At 25.8% G+C, this 9903-nt stretch overlaps 1 non-coding gene across 1 annotated transcript; it reads left to right on the forward strand.

Moving 5' to 3' along the window:
- Nucleotides 1–9533: 9533 nt before the first annotated feature.
- On the forward strand, nucleotides 9534–9606 carry Trnak-uuu (transfer RNA lysine (anticodon UUU)). Its single transcript has one exon. It is a non-coding gene; the product is annotated as a tRNA-Lys (tRNA).
- Nucleotides 9607–9903: the final 297 nt, after the last annotated feature.

The following is a 9903-nucleotide window of genomic DNA, read 5'->3' on the forward strand; positions in this document are numbered from 1 at the left end:
ATACTTTTCAGACAATCAATCAAAGTAACTGCGATTCAAGTCAACCCGAGTAAAACATCAAAACTTCGCAGCTGCCTACATATTGCTTACAAATTGCCTGGCAACCGTTGCTAGCCACCCGTGACGACGCCCGGCCCCAAAACTTTCTAACACGACACCCTTGACCCGGGGTCGTCCTGACAACCGCACGTCATGGCCCGGGTTCTGGTTACCATAGCAACCACCGACGTTGGGTGAAACCAGATACAAATCTGCTGTCAAATTTTCGCGGGTAACTCGAAACCCCTGGTCAATTAGCCAATTTACTTTATCGCTTCCTTCTTTGTTACGTCATAATTCTCACTTACCTGTGTCTTCGGCTAATTGAAATCGTCTTAATTAAGTCTTTTGTTTTCTTTTACTTTCTTCCAATTAGTTTTGTTAGTTTAACCAACATTTGTTAGTTTCAGATCAATTATCTTTTTTACTTTGAGCATTGTTTTAAGTTCTATTTAAAATAATGGTTTAATTTAGCATGATTTATAACAAACAGAAAGTAAATTAGTGTAAATTAAGTTATAAATAAAAAAAATCAAACTTTTACTGTTTAATTATTTTAGTAAACTGTTATATAAGTCTTGTTAAAAACTAGTAACTTACACAAATTCATATAAAGATATATGATGTACAGATTTTTGTTGGTAACATTATTTTAACAACTAAGTTTCATAAATTATTACTGATAAAATAACAAACTTTTGTTTTAGTTTGAGGTAAAATTAAGTTTTTTGCTTTATTACAATATTTATTAGAATAGCTTTCAAAATTTTGATGCTTAAATGAATGAGTAGAGTGATTTGAAAATTTTTATTTTTATTTCACAAATTAAAACAAATGTATCAAAAACATAAAACCAAACTTTCTACTGACTAATAAGTGAGAGTTGATAGTTGTAAATTATTACATGAAATTCGAAATCTGACTGATTTTATCTAATCTTCTTTCATTATGATCAACTAGAACTTTACATTGATACTTTAATTAATGCTGCTTTAATAGAACAACCAATAACTTTTAACGACTTTCAAAAGCTACAAGGTTGATTTTTATTTTTACTTTTTTATCTTTGCAAGCATAATTAATCTTTTTAAGTAGTTTAGAAAACTCTTTACCAAAAGCTAATTTTAATTTTATTGGAAACATGTTTTTAAAATATGTTTGTTCCTTTAAAAAGGCTCATAAACTATTCACATTAAATTTATTTATTTTTGTTACAATCAATACTAAATTAAAGTTACTTTACAATATTCAAACACACGTTCAATAAACACAAAAATGTATTATCAGTAACTTTTTTTTTAATTTTATAAAAGTTACTTCAAGATAAAGAAGATAAGTAGTTGTTTGAGGATACTTTCTAATATTCTTTGTTTAATCTTTATACAATAATTTTCGTAATAATCTAGTGCAATAAAAATTTTTTAGATATGCTGCGACTTATACTTACAAATTAAAAATTTTATAAAGGAAACAGTTATTTAAATAAATTGTAATATCTAGCTAATTGCGCTTACAATATATATTTTTTCTTTTTTAACTATAAAAATGTTTCTTAATAGTTTAAAATATTGCATTTGTAACATCTTTTTACAACAAACAAACGAAAATATGCCACAAACACAAAAATGTTCTGCACGGCGGCGCTAATTCGCAATTAATAATTTATGATGTCACAACGACAGCATGGCATTGTGACGTGTGCGTGCAACATTATGTCGTCACAGAACGGCGAGCAGACTCGATGCTAACCAATCAGTGATTAGCCAATATGGTATGACAAGTGTGCCGATGTAATGACATTTGAACAAGTGACATATTTGCATGATGACATATTTACATGTGCGCACCGTATAATTGTCTACATATGTGCACCATACGAGAGGAAGTTGACATTTATCTGGTCAATTATATTTATTAGTTTTGATTATTTTATTAGAAACAAATAAATATTCCAATTTTTTTTTCTAAAAAAAGATGTATTTTAAATAAGTTAATAAATTATTACTAATATATAAATGCTTAGAAAGCTTCAACGTTTTGTATCTAACAGATTATAACTGATGTTTATTATTTCTGTTTCATATACCAAACATTTAACATGTATGCCTCACAACATAATAGTACTTAAAAAATTGTTTTATTTTTACTAAAACTGAAAATTAAAACTTATGCTTTTTTCTGTAACAGTTACAATTTACGTAGTTCACAGCAATTTCACCTGTTTGATATTTTAATTCAAAAAGAAGATTTAAAAACATGTGACGCTTGTTTATTTGTTTTTAAATATCTATTACAAATAAATAATAAAATATTCAACAAACGGTATTTTCCTTTGCACTTACGTAAAAACGAAATAAAAACATTTTTACTTAGTAACTCAAGAACGGACATTCGTATTTAATCAAGTATGGTTTATATTTTGTTCGAAAACAAACAAACAATCGTGCCGAGTGGAAATAACTTGAATAAAACTTTCTGAAGGTAGATGCCAGGTATAAGTATCAATTACAAATTTTCCTATCACGTCATAAAGGCAGCATGCTTCAGTAACTTTGTCGAAAAACTGAATGTTTCTTTAAAAGGAAAACTTTATATTGCTCGCCAGTCATGGTCAACATTATAATTTATTACTTTTTCTATTTAGAGTTTACAGGTGAGCCTCAGTGTTTTGCTTCATTATTAGTTTCTTAAAATTAATTTTTTGATTTTTTGTTTAAAGTTGAAAAATTTAGCTTGCTTAAGTCATGTTTTTTTTCTAAGAAAAAACTTTATAGAAGTAGTACGCTATTTAAATTATATAACGTTTTTTTTAATCTATATTAGTTATTTTAGTTGATAAGCGTTTACACTTATATGAACTATTGTTAAGTTTTTTTGGTATTATTTTTGTTTTATAACTACAGTTTGTTTGCGGAAAAGCAACAAACTTGAATATACGACTCTAATTAAAATAGTTTTAGTCTATGTGTTTAAAACTAATCGTCAATATACTTAAAGATTATTTTATGTACAAAAATACTTAATATAGCTTAGATTAAGTATTAATGTTTTTAAGAGAAAACCGAGTAAACAGCTAACCATTATCTTTTCATTGCAATTTCACACAGTGTTAAAACGTCTGGTCAATATAATTCTACTAGAATACAGCGAACACAAACAAAATGTTGAATGGAAACACTTTAATTCAGTGACAACAAAATAAACAGACAACAATTTTACTCTTTTGTTGCCTTTTCTTATCTGGGATCAATAAATTTTGAGAAAATAGTAAATATGCTGGGTATATTTTTGTCAGGGAACAATAAACAATAATTTACAATGAATAAATATCTTGTTTGCTCTGATGCCTCGTATAAATGTTGCCTTCTTTTTTCTGTTTAATCTTAAAAAAGATGACCTAAAGTTTATTGACTTGGTTTTGGAAAAGGTAGGTTAATGAATTTATTTTTATTAGATAACTGTTTAAGTTTTGTACTTAGATCTGTTTGTAAACAATCTAAGTTAAGCTTTTATTGTTTTCATTTATGCTTTTGTTCAATATTTTTTCTAAGATTGTTTCAACTTATTTGTTATCTAGATATAATTATAAGCATTGTTATTTAATATTATAAACAAAACAGTTTAAGTGAAGAGGTCAGATACTGTAACGCAGTGTAGGTGTTGTATCTTTAGATATCTATCAATTTAAACAGCATTTATTTTAAATGATTGAGCATAAACAAAGTAAAGTGAGTTGTGTTGTGTAACAACTCGGCTTGTGACGTCACATTAACGCTTTTGCAACAAAAATGTTAAAAGTGCGACAATTTTCAATGAATAATTGAGCTCGCGTGCTGGAAAATGAAATATTTAAAAGGGCAAGCAACAAGCTGCTTGCGAAGACAGCTACCAACCAGTGTTTCCAAATTGATTTTGTTAATTTCTTTTTGATTCATGCGTTGCCAGGACACGCGTCTTTTTGAGGCTAGCTTGCTGTTGCTATTAGAAGCAGGTGAAAAAGTTGTTTGTTTTTATGATGAGTCATTAACTTGCTGTTAAAAGCTAAAAATTCGTTTTTTTTGTGATTTTACAAATATATTTTTACTTTTGAGTCAGTGTTTAAAACTAAACGTCATCAATACTTTCATTATTTATATTAATCTTTAACTTTAAACAATTTTCATAAATAAAGTTTACTATATTTTTATATTAAATTTTAAAACTTGTACATAAACTACTTTAGATGCGACGAAGCTGTTCACAGCTTTAAAGAAACATTCTTTTTTTGTTTTAAATCGAGTACATTTGTTTATTTGTATTAGTTCTAAACATTTTTTTAAGATAAACAAGCTGAAGATGGTACTAAAATATATAAACAATGGAAAATATGTATACTTTATTGTACTCTATAAACAAATAAGCATTCAAAATAAGTTTCAAAACCAAACATTGTGAACAATATTTTGGAGACTATTTATACTTCAATAAGTTGTAAAAAATCATGAAAAAATCTGATGGAAATTGTGGTCATATTTGAAATTTGCGCGCGACGACATCTGGAAAGTTCACAAGGTTCTGAATTGCCGCTTTAATATTAAGGCACGCGATCACAGCATAAACAAACAATTAAGTTTGTAAGGAGCTCACTTATTTATTAACGACTTAAGTGCACAAGTTAGCCATTAATTTTTTATTGTTTCGAAATTTTCTTATGTTCATAAATGGATTAACTTGTCAAGTTTTATGGTTTATTATGTCTTTAGGAATGTATTTTATGTTAAGGACCAGTATTAAATGTTAGTTTTGTTTAGTACTTTACTTCTAGCGCTTTGTTAGTTTAGTTTGTTATAAATGTTCAAAGTTCATATAATTTAATTGTTCTAGGAGGAAGTATTTGTTTTAAAATAGTAAGTATTACGCCGTAAACACTTTAACTAAACTATATTGTTATTTTTTGTTTTAAGTTATTAAAACTTATTAAACTGCAAAACAGTTGTTTTGAATAGTATTGCGCTTTATTTTGTTTTTACAGCTTTATAATCCTTCTAAAACGCTTTACTTATACTTAACATAAAATAAGTAAAACTTCGTGCTAAGTTTTTTTTTTAGAAATTTTATTATATGTTTTTTACAAAGTTTGTAATGTTTTATTTAAAAATATCTTTAATATAAACTGCAGTTAAAATATCAGTAACAATAATTGTAAAACAGTAACTTTTATCAGAGCTTTATTAAATTATTTTAAAGTGGCTATGTTTTATAGAAACTTATACAAAAATTATTACTATATAACCTACATAAGTAAACATATAGGTGATTAGAATTGATAAATATTTTATAATAAAAAGGAAGTAGTCTTTGGACGTAAAAATTAGTACTGAATTTATTTTTTTAATTTTATAGGTTAAATTTCTTAAAATAGCATCACATAAGATTGATTTAAAACAAAATGAAATATAGTTAAAGGTATTTGAAAAATTCAATGATTAAATTTTGCTCTAAAATTAAGTCAATTTTGAACTTTTTGCTTACATTACTGGCAACTTTGTAAAAATTCTAAAAAAATTGTTTCTATGTAAGCTTTAATCAGTTTGAAATTTGCTTTTAAAAAACATTTCGTTGTGCTTTTTGTTCAACTAAATATAATTTATACAATATTTTATGCAAACTTACTGTTTAAACAAAGTTGAATTAATTTATTGTTATCAATAACAAAAAAAATTGAAATAACAAAAGTATTCAACAGCGTCACCATTACAGTTTTTAAATATACATCTCTAGTTATGAAGTTTTTTATGGTTATTATTTTTATCTTAAGTTTAATTGGTCAGAGTCTATAGAAAATACTTGAAGTTTTAATTTCAGTTCTGAAAATTAAATGTCGAAAAGATTTTAGATATTTTTATTTAAAAAAACATGATTTTTTGTTGCAATTAGTGAAAATAATACACGTGAGAATATTGTTAAAAAATTTGCAGTTATAGACAAAACTAGATTCATATTACAAGTTTAACAATGTAGTAACTAAATATTTTTTATTGCTGGTAATTAAAAGTCTGCCAAGAAATATGAACACATTAAATCATAAAAAGTCTAGTTTAACAGGTGTTAGAAAAAATTCTTTAACATAATGCAATTTTAATATAAGCAAATCAAAAAAAAAATCAAATGTATTTGAACTAATTGTTTTTTTTTGAAAAATAATAAACTGATTAAGCTTTTAAAAACATTTTTTGAAGAATAAATTGCAATAAGCGTGTTTATATTTAAAAAATAAATTTATGAAATTCCCGACATAATCTTGAGTTAGTAAATTATAGTGATGCTATTAAATTTTAATTTGCTTGTTAATGTAGTAAAAGTATCTTGTCGAATTTACGGATTAAAAACCGATAAAAAAATTTCAACTCAATTGTGGTAAATTATTAAAGCTTTGATTTGAGCTTTTGATATTCCAATTTAGTGTCATTTTATAGCGATTTGCTTTACTATCATTTTGAATGGTGAATAATAAACAAGCCATCTCGTAAAATCTCAGTTTGTTTTGCCCTCACCAAACACAAGTTTTAACGATGAAACCGTCACCCCGCGCTATAAGCAGTTTACCGAAGATAATCTGCAATGTGGAAAAAGTGGCCGTTTTCAGCATATGCTCTCCGCTTATCACCGGTGCTGTCGAGGCGTATGTCTTACCATCTGCTTTGTACGCCTCTGAATAATTTGTCCACTTAACATCTCTCTGTTCAGCTTCAGTTCTAAGTTCATGCTGTTGATTTTCGCTTCAGAGCTTATGGCGAGTTTTAATTGTTCGAAAGATGCACATAAGTTTAACGTCCGTTGCAAACTGGGGTATTTTGGTGTTGTTAGTATTACTATATAAAATTTCAAACTGTCAAAACTGCTATTATTTTTATTATACATAGTTTCATGGCATTCGTAGCTGCTAAAATAAAAATTGTTATACCTTTAAACTTACTTTTTTCTACAGATAATCTTTTACGTAATTTAAAAAACTTAAAAAAAAAACTGCTAATATTTATATGTAGTTTTGAAAACTACATGTTTCGGTGTTAACTATGTAGGTTTTGCAACAAATAACCTGTAAAGCTATAAGCGATAAAAAGTATTTAGACGATTATAAAACATTAAATACATTTTTAGTCTTAATAGAACTTAGATTATCTATAAACTTTTTAAGAAATAAGGGCTTTACTTTTTCTTCTAAAAGTTTGAGTTGAATCTAACATACGTCATAAAAAAATTAAAGTTACTTAATTTGAAGTACAAGAGCTGTGAGTTTTTCTTTTTGTACCACCTTTCAACTTTATTTTCTGTTTTACTTCTTTGTTTAGACACTTTTTATACAAAGATCAAATTAGAATGTGACTTATTCTTGATATTCATAAAAATTAGCAATTGACTCCAGATTTAAGTGGCAGTTATGAAAATCAAAATGAAACACTGCTAAATACTATGGTAAATTTTCTAGTATTTAGAATTCCTTTCACAACAGTAGAGTTGATGATTTCTGTACTGCTTAAAACTTTGATGTACAAGTTTTAAAAGAGTGATATTCTAACAGCAAAGGTCACACAGGTTTAGTATTTTCTAACAGCTATTTGTAGTATATTAGTACCTCTCATTTTTGAATATCACAACAAAATTTATTGTAAACAACTTCAGCTATTTTACTTCTATCTTATTCTAAAAAAAGTAATTTTGAATAAAGTATTTGAAGTTAAATGAGTTCACACTTGTTGCAAGTATTTGATGTTTACATTAGTTGTTTTTATGTTTTAACTTGAAAAATTTTATTTCATGATTAAAGGTTCTTCTGAAAACTTAAACTTCATACTTTTGTTTTCTTTTGAATATACATCTTTATATCAAGTATTTTTCTGAAGAACATGAAATTCAATCAGTTTAAATAGAATAGACATTTATTTTCCTTACTTCTTATATAGTAAAACATATATTTACATTTAGACAGGTTTATGACGACTTGATAAGACTAATATTTCAAAAAACGTTTAATGTTGTGGAGGGTAGAGTAAGTCTTATATGATAGGTTATGTATATTTAATCAGCTGATCTCAGTGCAGTGAGTGCAGATTTAAATTATTATTTTTGAAGTAGTTAATTAATAAAAATATATATAATCTAGAAGTCATATACTAATTTTCCCATTAATAGTCAAATAGAAATGGTTATTGAAAGTAACTGTTATGTTTTAATTTTAAGTTTGTTGTCCATTAGTAGAAACGTTCTCATAACAGATAATAGTTTCAATTTTTGTTTGTTTGTAAATTCTAAAAATAGCCATTTGTTTTTTCAATAGTCATTAAAAACTTACAACCAAGGTAGCAATAATAACAATATAAATAAATAACATAAAGGTTTCTAACAAGCTTGTAAGTTCTTTAAAGTTTAGTAAAACAATTGTAATTTTTTATTGTTATTTCAAATTATTACTTTTTAATATAGTATAAGTTATACTAATTCCTTTTAAAAGCACAAGAAAAATATCAAGTTGTATAACTGTATACTAACTCATTCCAACACAATGACATGAAACTTTTTTTATTTTTCTGTAAAACTTAAATTTACTGAAATTTGGTTAAAGTATATTTGATTGTGTAAGATGTTTTGAAGACAATTTTACTATTTTCTAAGCAAACACAATGTTACAAAATTAAAACAAACATTAAAGAGGAAGAATAATTTATCAAACAAACAAGCATTATACCAATTTAATAGACAGTACAATGAAGTCTTATTTGTTGTTAACTTGAGTATTTACTTCAATATTTTTCTCTTTTAAAATTGTTTTGAAATAGCAGTGCAAGTATTGTTTAACAAGAAAATAAATTGCATGTGGGTTTTTTCAAGTTAAATAATCAACATAATGGAAATAAGATTGTTGGTGAAATTAAATTTTTCTAATTAACATGTTTTAATTACTGTATACAATAAATTTCATCCAGTGAAATTAAAGTGTTTATGTATTTTTGTCAATTTATACGATATTGGAAATAACTAAAGCATACTATATTTATATAAGTATATTGTTTATGTGGTAAGCATGTATTAAATGTACAAAAATTAACAATTGAATAGTTTGTTTATCAAAAGCACTGAAATCTCTATAAAGCAGTTATAGCTGTCATTTTAGACTATTTTTATTAAATAATTTTTTTCAACTTTGAAATTTTACACATACTTTTGAATTGAACTAACCTTTCCCAATACTTGAGAATTTTTAACTTCAGTACCAATTTAAAACTTTTACCTACAGACCAAGCATATAATCTTTTATCATCAACATTTAAACTTTGAAATTTTATTTTCAATTTTAAAAGTTTTGGTTTAATAAATGTAATATGTATTGCAATATGTGATAAGGTTTGATACAAGTTAAACTGTGTTAGATTAAAAAGTTGAAAAATGAAGCTAGTTAAAAAATAGACACAAAAGCAGTTAGGTATATATTTAGTAATTAGTGTGGCTTGGTGTGAGCCTGGCTAGCTCAGTCGGTAGAGCGTTGGACTTTTAATCCAACGGTCAGGGGTTCAAGTCCCCTGTCAGGCTTTTTTTAGTCATTATTGGTTTTAAGTATAGTAAATGATTAATTATAAACCATACTTTTATGTGTATATGGTATCTTTGAATATATTTATTATTTTAAATATATAATATTATTTAAATTTTTTTTTGTGTAGGGCATAGGTTATCAAATTTAATAGCTTTTAAATATAAGTTTTTATTAAAAATATATTTCAAAAAAAATTTAGTTATAATTTAAGGTGAACTTTAAACAATACTTAATTCTAAATTATATATTTTTTAGTTAACCAATTATAGTTTTACTATTTCCTGTAATTATAA

Source organism: Thalia democratica, chromosome 2, assembly GCF_965202585.1.
Source record: "Thalia democratica chromosome 2, ktThaDemo2.hap1.1, whole genome shotgun sequence".
In the NCBI taxonomy this organism is placed as follows: Eukaryota; Metazoa; Chordata; class Thaliacea; order Salpida; family Salpidae; genus Thalia; species Thalia democratica.